We start from the raw sequence: 10979 nt of genomic DNA on the forward strand, positions 1-10979 counted from the left end.
CATTATGAAATGTCCATCTTTGTCTCTGGTTACCTTTGTTGTCTTGAAGTCTGCACTGTCAGATATGAATGAGTATGGCTACAACGGCTTTTCTTTGGATATTATTTGTTTGGAGAATCATTTTTCAGCCTTTCACTTTGAGTATACTTTTTGTCTGAAACTGCTGACAGGATGTGATATAAGCCTGGAGGGGCCTACTTGCTGTTGCAGAATCAAAGAGATGAAAGAGAGAGAGAGATTGAGTCTTGATGATATCATTTGAGCTGTTAAAGCTAGCCATACCTAAAACTTACTTCTGTACTTTTACATTCAAGTTGCATTTCTGTCAGTAGCAACTGAAGATGGTCTAATGGAGAACTATTTTCCCATGCCCACTTAACCCTCTTAGTAATCCTTCCTTTTATCTACTCTGACAATTCTATTCTCTTTAAAACTCAGTTTAAGTATTACTTTCTCAGTAAAGCCCTCGAGCAAGAAAGCAGACAATCTGATCTGCAAATTTAATTTATACAAATCATACTATATGTAATTGTCAATATACTTGTTAGTCTATGACAGACATTACTTACTGCTAACCAATATTATTCTGCTTTTTTCTTATAGCAGAGTCCCTGGTTTGGGGTGGCAATACACCTAATTTAAACATTTGCCTTTCCAGAATCCTTTGCGGATAAGGACATTCTTCCTGCACATTTCTGGCCAGGAGACATAGACAGATGTAGAAATTTCTGGGAAAGATTTTGTTTTCCTATTTCAGGTAACTTTCTTTCCTTCTTCTTTGTTCTTCCTCTTCTTTCCTTGCTACAGGAGGCATGATAGTTGAGGTAGAGATGCTACTTGTCAGCCTTGAGTGACAAGCCATATGTTAATGATGGTGAAGTAGAAGGGTATTTGAAACTTAAAGCTGCCTGACCTGTAGTGGCACAGTAGATAAAGCATCTCCCTGGAGTGCTGATGGTCGCCAGTTCAAAATCTTGGGCTTGTTCTGTCAAGGCACATACGAGAAGCAACTACTGTGAGTTTATGCTTCCTGTTCCCCCCAACCCCCACCTTTCTCTCTCTGAATCCTCTCTCTAAAATTAAATAAAATCTTTTAAAAAAAGAGAAATAAACTTAAAAAGAAAAGAAAACAATGTTTAAAAGAAAAGAAAAAAAACCTTAGAGCTGCCCAGATGATTCTGATCGCCCACCTCTAGATCTAACTTTGGGAGATACAACCTTATGCAGTTAAGCCATTATACCAGGATTTTTAAAATTTGAATTGCATACTAACTGATAGTCTTGTTCAAGACTATTACCTCTTTAAAGATAGAACCTAAGCCTTTACTTCTGAACCCTGAATATACCTAATATTGATACATAGTATCAACACTGAATATACCTAATACTGGGTTCACCTTAATGCTAAAAATAAGATTCAAGCCTCAGATACATTTCAATCCTGAGATCTTATGGTTTTATTCTGTAAACTACTTCTGATGCTTAATCTCACTCCAGCATCTACCCCCTCCCCAGCCATTCTCCTGCATGTTATTTTGAAGGGCAGCCCCAAACCAGGAAGCAGAGGTCGGTCTGCACTTCTTTATAATATGGATTGCTGCTGATACTATCTTAATATATTTCTAACCATTTATCCACATTTGCTACTGTTTCCATTTCATACAAGTAAAGATTTTTCAACAGGAGGTTGAAATTTCAGATTTCTTTGACTATGATTTCAGTCAGAAAACACTTAAAACAGTAATTCTGACTTAGGAATTAAATATATTAACAGCTGCTGGTAGCAGTCATAAAATTTGGCTCCTTGAGAGGCTGCTTTGGGCCTCAGGTAAAATTTTTCATCATCTTAGATAAAAATACATTTCTTTAGTCCCTGACTCAAGCCCCAGGGGACTGATCAGTCCGATGATGATTATTATTATAATAAGCAGTGATTGCTGTTAGCAGACACTGGTTCCAGATTTTCTGAATTAACTCCCCATGCAAAACAAAACAAAAATAAAATCCAACAAGAAAAACCTCTCACCTATTATTATAGCAAGGACAGGAACTTTATTTTATAATACATGTGCTGTTTAACACCCATTAACAGTAAAGGAAAATTGTCCATGTATATTTCTCATTCATCAGTTGTATCAAGGAATTTAAAATAAGTATCTCTCAATTAGCTTCTGAAAGTACTTGTAATGTCATCATTTAGAAGGAGGCAAAAGTAGCTCTGTCCTTTATCAAAAGAAAGTTTAGTGGAAAAATAATCATTTCTTAAATTAACCATGGTAAGGCTTTTACACTATGAGAAGTAAAGACAAAAGTACTTAGATCATCACTAAACTTGCTCCAAGTCAGATGCTGATAGCTTAAACATTTGTAAGAAAGAAATCCTCTGAGTTTGTAGCTTCTTGCTGAGATAGAGGAACATACAATGTATGATTCGAAATTCTTTTGGCCATGTGACTTAATCAAAGGATCTGGATGTTAGAGCTAGCACTGCAATACTGATTATACTCACTAGATTTCAAGCCTTTCCAAAGGAGATCTAAGAAAGCCAATAATACTTACCTGTGCAATCCAGGCACTGCCCTTAAAGATGAGGTATTGTTTTTAGACTTCTGCAGCATTCATCTCATCCCAAAGCTTTTCCTTATTAAACTAATCCCTGGAGAATATCTTTAAAACTATTTTTACTTACTCTTGAGATGTCAACTAAAATCAATTCATTTGTTGAACAAGCGCCATGAAAAAAATGAATTAACACAATAAACAGTGATGGATTATAAAAATAAAAATAAAAAGTAACACAATAAAACTAGTGGCTGCTTATCAGTGAAAGAAAGTGCCTTTTGAGCTGAAATAAGGTCTGGGAGGCAAGCATTTTAGGCAGACCCAGCAGGAACAATGGCTCTGAGATTCTCTGGAGTGCAGCGTGATTGGGGAACATATAGGAGCTCCCGTGGTTGGAGTAGTAAAGTTGAGCTAGGTGGGAGGAGTTATCTGAGATGAGGTTTGAGGAGTAGGCAAGAACCAGCTCAGTCAGGCCTTATGAAAGTTTACATTTATTCTAAGTGGAATGGCAAGCTGGTGGGACATGACTTGGTTTCATCTATGTTTTTTAAAACACACACATGTTGCTGTGTAGAAGATGAACACTGTGAGGCAAGAGTGGAGATGGGAGACTGTCAGGAGGCTTTTGGGTAAGTCCAAATGAAGAATGATGGTGATTGCACTGGAGTGGTAGGAATTGGAGAGAGGTGCCTGGCTTCAGGATATATTTTGGAAGAGCAACTGACAAAGCATTTTGATGAATTGAACATGGGTCATGAGAAAAGAGATGAATTAAGGCTGGAATGGAGTGGATGAGGTGCAACTGAGTAAAATGGGAAGACTGGCAAAGGGCCAGGTTATTATGTGGAGTTGAAAAAAGAAATTGTAGACATATTGTTTAGATTCCTTTTAGATATGAAAAAAAGATGTTTGGAAGATGAGGCTAACCTTGATAATAGTGTTTTCACTGGAGTGTTGAGGAAGTGGGGAAAGACACTAAAAACAACTCTTTAAAGAAGTTTTAAAGTAAAGAGAAGTAGAGATACAGTGTGATAGCCAAGATGGATGTGAAATTAAGGAATATTTGTTTTAAGATGGAAGATACTGAAGCATATTTGTAAAATTGGGAGGAATTGACAATGCATTCCTATGAAGAGAAAAATGAAGTCCTTCAAAAGACAAGAGGAGAAGAGAACAAGAGCAGAAATGGAAGGCTGATCTTTGAAATAAGGACATTTTATCCATAGCCAGTAGGAATAGGGCAAAGAGAGTGGATATAGTCGTTTTGTAGATTTGGAGGTAGGAAGATGATGCATTCCTTCTGATATCTGCATTTTTCCCAATGGATAACGAGACAACTGCCAAGAGTGGTCAGAACCACTCTTCCCTGTGGGAAGAGAACATAGAACATCTGGGGGAGAAAATAGAAGATGTAATATGGACTAAAAAATCTGAAAGCATTAATAGGGATTTTGAGCTGTGCTGTGTGCCCAACTGGGATTTATGATGGGTTTAAAGTAAAAACAACCAACATGGTTAGTTATGTGTTTTTCTATGCACATATAAAATCTTTGGGAGATCTGGTCTAAGCATGCAGTGCTTGTAACAGTTAGTTTAATGGTGTTAGGGGACTTAACCAAGGGAATATTACAGTGGGGAAAGGTTGAGTGTTTACTTACAATTATAATTATGGACTGTGGAAATCTGTATACCATGAGATGAGGAAGTGATGAATGGTGAAAAAGCAATTAGGCCAATGGGTCAAAGATCTCTGTGAGGTCAAAGACTTGTTGCAGGAATAGTACATAAGTGGAAAACTTCTGGGGAGCTATTAACACATAATGTTGTTTATGCCCCACCCCCAAAGGTGCTGAGTTAGTTGGTTTGGAATGACATCTCAGCATTGGTGTATTAATAGAACTTGGTAAGTGATTATAGGTGCAACTCTGGTTAAGAACCACTGCGTCACAGAAAATAGAAAGTCAATGCATGCTTGAGGACTGATGGTTGGCTGGAAGGAGCAGGGCCAGTGAACAACTGATGTCTGTCTGTTTGGTGGTCTGGGAGTGACCTGGGAATGAACAAGGGTTTCTTCCTCCCTTGATCAAACCACGTCCAAAAAGGTAAATTTGAATGTAACTACAGTAAATACTAATGGGAACAATAACTTCAAGCACTGACAGGAGTACATTTCCATTGTTATATACATTGCTGTGGTGTGGCAACCTGGGAGAGTGAAGGACCATCTCACCAGCATGGCAATGTTCTGTGGGGGCTCTCTCGGAACATCTGAGTCATAGGAGTTCTGAAGTCATACTTGGGCCTCTCTCCTCTCTTTCAATATGGAAGAATAAATGTCACCCTTATATATTTATGGTCAAAAGTAATCAAAGAAAACTACAGCAAAGAAACCCAAACTGTTGAATTGCCTATCACCCTCTTCTATCTATTTTACATATTAAAAACATGAGAAAGTGTCAGGTATGGCTTAATGAGATAAAATGAATTTTCTTTCTATTAATAAACAAAAATATCATTATGGAATAATTTCAGAAAAAGTCCTTTAAATCACAAAGTATGTGTGTGATATACAACACTGTTTCTTAGTCTTCCTGAATTCTGCACCCGGAAACTGCCAAGGTCATCCCAAGAACCAGCAGGAGGTCAAATGTGGATGGGCCTTTCTGCAGTGGCTCCCAATAGGCACAGGAACCAGACAGGTAGTCTCTCAGGTAATAACATCAATACTGGGCCTCTTACCTGCATGGCCACAAGGTAACCACATGGCAGAAATCAGATGTGAAATCAAAGAGATGCCAGGAAAAATGCCATGAAGTACTCAACCATGGTTGGATCTGAATGTTAAGAATACCAAGTAAAGTCAAATGTGGCCGAAAAATGTACAAAATGTTCTGAGCTGGGCTTTCATTGCTTACTCCCATCACTGTGCAAGCAGCAGGGTAAGCAGCAGTTTAAAAAAAAAGCATAAACATTTTAATAGAAAATAAACTTCAAGGCTTTTAAAATGTCAGAAGATGCTTTTGGTTGGTTTTAATCTAAAATGGAATTTATCACTAAAAGATGAAAATGATCAAACAGTATCCAAAAAGGGTACATTAAAAGGTAAATTTGAATGTAACTACAGTAAATATTCCCTGGGATGATAATCCTGTTAACATGACTACATTTCCATTGTTACAAACATTTGGCCCCAGAATATTACTGCCTAAAGCAGCGGTTCTCAACCTGTGGGTCGCGACCCCGGCGGGGGTCGAGGGTCGAACGACCAAAACACAGGGGTCGCCTAAAGCCATCGGAAAATACATATTTCTGATGGCTTTAGCCACTGAGAAGCCACACTACCATATGCAGCAGCGCTATTCAGCTTTAACACACCGTTATGGACGTGCATTCCAAACTGAATGCCTGAGGTCATGTGCAGACATGATTGCATCATCCATCCGGGGCCTAAGGTGTGGGGGGGGGGAGGGGGGGGGACGCTCCACAGTCCATAGCAGCGGGGCTGCTCGTCCATAGCAGCGCATTATGTGTGTCCGGTGCTTGCTGACGTCATCAGTGGGCGGGTGCAGCAAGCACCGGAGGACAGAAGCCTAGGAGGCAGAGAGGCAAGAGAGCCCGCGAGACAGCCTGCTGGTGTAAAAAAGGTTAATAATGTAAAAACAGTACACACACCATACACACAATACTGTGTAAGTGTAAGGTGCTTTGTTTGTAATCATTACACAGTACACAAAGCAGCTTATACTTACACAAAGCACCATACATTTACACAGTGTGAACTACATCGGTCTTATACTATAAGAGACCACTATAAGATGTAGTTCACACTGTTCCCCAATGTATAATTATCTCCCATATCTCCCACTATTTTCCCATATTCTGAATGAGGAAACTACTGAAATCAGCGGTTTCCGGCATTGAATCCACGTCCTATTGATTTCATTGGGAGTGCGGTGGATTTTGTGGAAGAGAGCTCCTGAGAATCTCGGGTTACCACACAATCCACCGCAGCCTCCTTTTGATTTCAATAAGAGGCGGAGAAATGACAGTTTCCGACACATTTCTTCCTCTCCTATTCAAGTCAATGGGAGGCCGCAGCAGATTCCGCTCAAATATAGAGCGTGTTGCTTAATTTTTTCCACACTAGAACTTCTCCTAGAGCAGAAAAATTCCAAAGGTGGAATCTGCCACCCCCAATAGACTTCTACAGGAGGCAGATCTTTTACACTGCAGAATCCGCACAGCAGATTCCTCGGTGTGAGGCCTCTTTCAGTCTATTGGGGGTGGCGGATTCCACCTTTGGAATTTTTCTGCTCTAGGAAAAGTTCCAGCATGGAGAAAATTAAGCAACATGCTCTATATTTGAGCGGAATCTGCTGCGGCCTCCCATTGACTTGAATAGGAGAGGAAAAAATGTGTCGGAACTGCATTTCTGCTGTACAGGGGATCTCTCTTCTGCGGAATCTACGGGTCTCCCATTGAAGTAAATGAGATGTGGATTTCACTGCAGAAACCGCTGCTTTATAGTGTGAAAGAGCCCTGAAAGATACCATGCTGTGCAGAAACTGCAGTGTATCCTATGACGTAGTTCTCACTGTTCTATTGATATATAGAAAATTTGTCACTAATCTGGAAAAAACAGATTCATTAGTTAAGCAGCTATTTACGGAATGGTAGCCCCAATACACTAGGTAAGGAGGTCCATTAGTAATAAATATTTCTCAATATATAATTATTGTTTTTGTGATTAATCACTATGTTTAAATTATGTTTGATTTGTAGCAATGAGAATACATAATGCATATCAGGTATTTACATTCTGAATCATAACTGTAGCAAAATTACAGTTATGAAGTAGCCACCAAAATTATTTTTTGGTTTGGGGTCACCGCAACATGAGGAACTGTATTGCGGGGTCATGGCATTAGAAAGGTTGAGAACCACTGGCCTAAGGAATCTCATTGACAAGAGCTAATGCATTGGTTACTCTTAAAACTATCCCTTTTTAACTGTTGACTTACTGGTAGTGTTGGTCATGGAAAAGACTATTTTTATTACCATTGTCATCAATCTCAGTGAAGTTTCAGAGATATCTGCTTGTCGTCACTACAGTTTATTCCTTCGCTGGTTAGAATCCACATGTGTGAACAAGAGCCCAAGGGTTCAGGTGATGCTACATTTCTATCGCATGACAGTGTGACTGTGATTGGATCCGTTGAAAATGTTTGGCTGAGCTTCTAATCCAGATTCTTTCCACTAAAGCCAACAGGTAAGGAGAAGCAGAAACAAAATGCATAATGAATTTATTAAAAATATTTTTTGTATGATCAACCTTGCTTGGAAATACTGAGGGTGGGATAGTGGATAAGGTCTCTTCAACCCTTTCCTCCAGCTTCTCAGACACTCCTCAACTCAGATTAGCAAACATCTCTCAACAGGTCAGAAATACAAAGGAAATACAAATTAGAGAGCATTGCCAGACTAGCATTTCAATGAACAATGCAATATGATGGAAAGAACTCTGGCCAAAAAGCAATTCAGGAAGTGTAGGCTCAGTCATCAAATAGAAAAGTCAGTTTGGCCAAGTCATTTTCTTTCTGGGCCTTAGTTTCCTAATCTGCAAAGTGAGAGGGCACAGGTGTACCATATCAATGGTTTGTAAATAGCATTACTTTGGATCCTTCAAGAAAGTAGCAGGTGGCCTGACCTGTGGTGGTGCAGTGGATAAAGCATCGACCTGGAATGCTGAGGTCACCAATTCAAAACCCTGGACCTGCCTAGTCAACATATATAAGGAAGTTGATGCTTCCTGCTCCTCTCCACTTCTCTCTTTCCCCTTTCTTTCTCTCCCCTCTGTAAAATTAATAAATAAAAAATAAAAAAAATAAAAAGAAAGGAGGAATGAAGGATCCTACCAAATATATTGTTTGTTTTAGATATTGAGGTTTTCCTTGAAGAAAGATTTCTGGCCCTGGCCAGGTAGATCAGTTGGTTAGAGCCTCAATTCAATATGTCAAGGTTGTGGGTTTGATCCCAGGTTATGGGTTTGTTTCCTGGTCAGGGCACATAGGAGAATTAACCAATCAATGCATAAATATGTGGAATAGCAGATTGATATTTCTCTCTCTCAAATTAATAAATTAAAGAGAATATTTATGCAATCAAAAACTTTTACAAAGTACTAGATTAGATGTTCTTTAGGGTCCCTTTATGAATGAATACTTTGAATTCACAGCTGTGTTTTCAAATTTTTTTGATCATGCATGCTATTCAGTCTTTTTTTTTTTTTTGGCCATGTGTTTCTAAAACACACAAAAATTGCATATGTGTATTACTGTGAACTCTTATAAACCTTCCCTCAAATAGAAATGTCAAAAGGGAGATAAAAATAAAAATTTTATGTAAACCATAAATTTGTTTTCTAACAGTTAAAGCCTTTTATTATCAATAATACTTTTATTATGTCTGGTCATTGTTTTTAACATTACTGCATGATACTTGTTAATTTTCTACTAGTACAGTGAGCTCATGATAGACCTTCAATATGAATAGTACTCTCCATTGGGCTCTACAAACAAAAATTAGATAAGTGATCAATGGCTCTAGGATTCTATGAATGATTCAGAGATCACAGTATGTTGGAAGATGGTAAATTGAGTGTTCTTGATTCCAGATAAAATAATTCATTCTGTCTAGTCTAAGCAGAAAAGTTTTATTAAAAGATAGTATGCTGCTTTCAGATTAATGGAAGGACCAGACACCAGGCTTGAATGCTTAACATGACAACTAGGAGAAATGGCCTCCCACAGCACAGGACTGATCTAGCAAAACATGATGGCTGTTCTGCCTATTTCTTAATATGATGCTTGGGATTGGATGCCAGAAACTCCAACACAGTACCCCCAAAGTTCTGGATGTTTCTTTCTCTGAGCTTGTCTGGAGATCCAGTTGCCCCCTAGTGACCACTGCCTCACATTGCTCACTCTGCCTCTTTCTCCCAGGAGGTGTGCCTGCTGTTAGAACTCCTGGTAAAGATAAAGGACAGATTGGGTTGAATGGCTGGGAGTGAAGAAAGAGCTAGTCCCTTTAAAGGAGGAGCCAGAGTTCAAATGACCAAGTCCATGAAGGCAAAGTGTGGCTGGCAGCCTGGATTGTAATAGGTCTTTGAATGGTCCTAAACAAAGGGGTGGTAGAATGAGCCCCAAGCTTCTGGATAACAACAGGGCTTTGCTTCTGGTAAGCGGCTTGGCTGCTCTAGATTAGGTTGACCAGTCAGTCAATATGAGGGATGGCAGAGGTAAGGTCCATCCCCAAGAGAGGGAAGTGACAATAATGAGTTGGTAGCTCACTGTTCTCAGCCAACCAGATTGGGTTCAGTCCTGGGCCAAGACAGCATGACTGTAAGACAGATTCAGCACAGAGGGTGAGAGCCAAATGCTCAAAACATGTCCAGAAGCTTAATCCACTTGAAGCACACTTTTTGACTTTGGACTTGAGAGTAGCCAACCACCATTAGACCTTTTTTTTTTTTTTTTTTTTTTTTTTTGAGGGAAAGGAGTTAAGTTCCCTTATACTACCAGCCCCACATCTGGAGGGTTCAGAGCTGACAGGCCAAATGAAGGCAATGCTCTAGTTGTTGATTGATGTGCGACAAACCCTCCCAAATGTAGTGGTGTAAAGCAATAACAATGTTACTGTGTTCACAGGAATTCACACAAGACCAAGGGGATAGCTTGTCTCTGCTCCACAATATCTGGGACCTTACCTGAGATTCAGATATTTGGAGGCAACTCAAACAGCTGAGGTTTGGAATTGTCCACAACTTCTTCACTCACCTGGACTAGAATAACTCAAAGCAAGGGCTCCGCTGGGCCTGTTGGCCAGAAAACCTATATAAGGTCTTTCTATGTAGACTGGGCTTCTCACAGTGTGGTCATTGAACTCTGAGATAGAGCTCCTATTGGTAGCATTCAGAGCAAATGTGCCAAGCCACCTAAGCAGAAGATGCATGGCTTCTATGGCTCAGCCTTGGAAGTTATGTAACATTGCTCCTATTCTCCTCTGTTGATTGAAGCAGTCACATACTGTCTAAGTTCATGGAAAAGAGACATAGACACTACTTCTTGATGAGAAAAATATCCAAAAATTTGGGACTATATTTTAAAACTTCTATTAAGAGAGAATGCGACAGAGAACATCTCAGAAGCACATCAACTACAAATAAATATTAACCAATACTTGAATAACCTACTTTATTTTAAAAAATCATTGAAGACTTATGTACCAGTTACTGTGTTAAGTGCTGGGTATAGAGCTAAGGCACATCCCTCAAAGAGTTTACAGTCCACTGGAGAAGACAGATGAACATACATCATTATAACCGAAGGTCAAGTGAAGAAAGTCAAGACAGATGGTAT

The 10979-nt window shown here is 39.3% G+C and overlaps 1 long non-coding RNA gene across 1 annotated transcript in view; it reads left to right on the top strand.

Moving 5' to 3' along the window:
• LOC136311970 (uncharacterized) overlaps nt 1-10670 on the top strand; it is a 56554-nt gene extending 45884 nt beyond the window's left edge. The window contains exons 2-3 of the long non-coding RNA XR_010726858.1: nt 7675-7831; nt 10269-10670. This is a non-coding gene — a long non-coding RNA (uncharacterized lncRNA). The remainder of the gene's footprint in view (nt 1-7674; nt 7832-10268) is intronic.
• Nucleotides 10671-10979: the final 309 nt, after the last annotated feature.

Source organism: Saccopteryx bilineata, chromosome 8, assembly GCF_036850765.1.
Source record: "Saccopteryx bilineata isolate mSacBil1 chromosome 8, mSacBil1_pri_phased_curated, whole genome shotgun sequence".
Classification (NCBI taxonomy): domain Eukaryota; kingdom Metazoa; phylum Chordata; class Mammalia; order Chiroptera; family Emballonuridae; genus Saccopteryx; species Saccopteryx bilineata.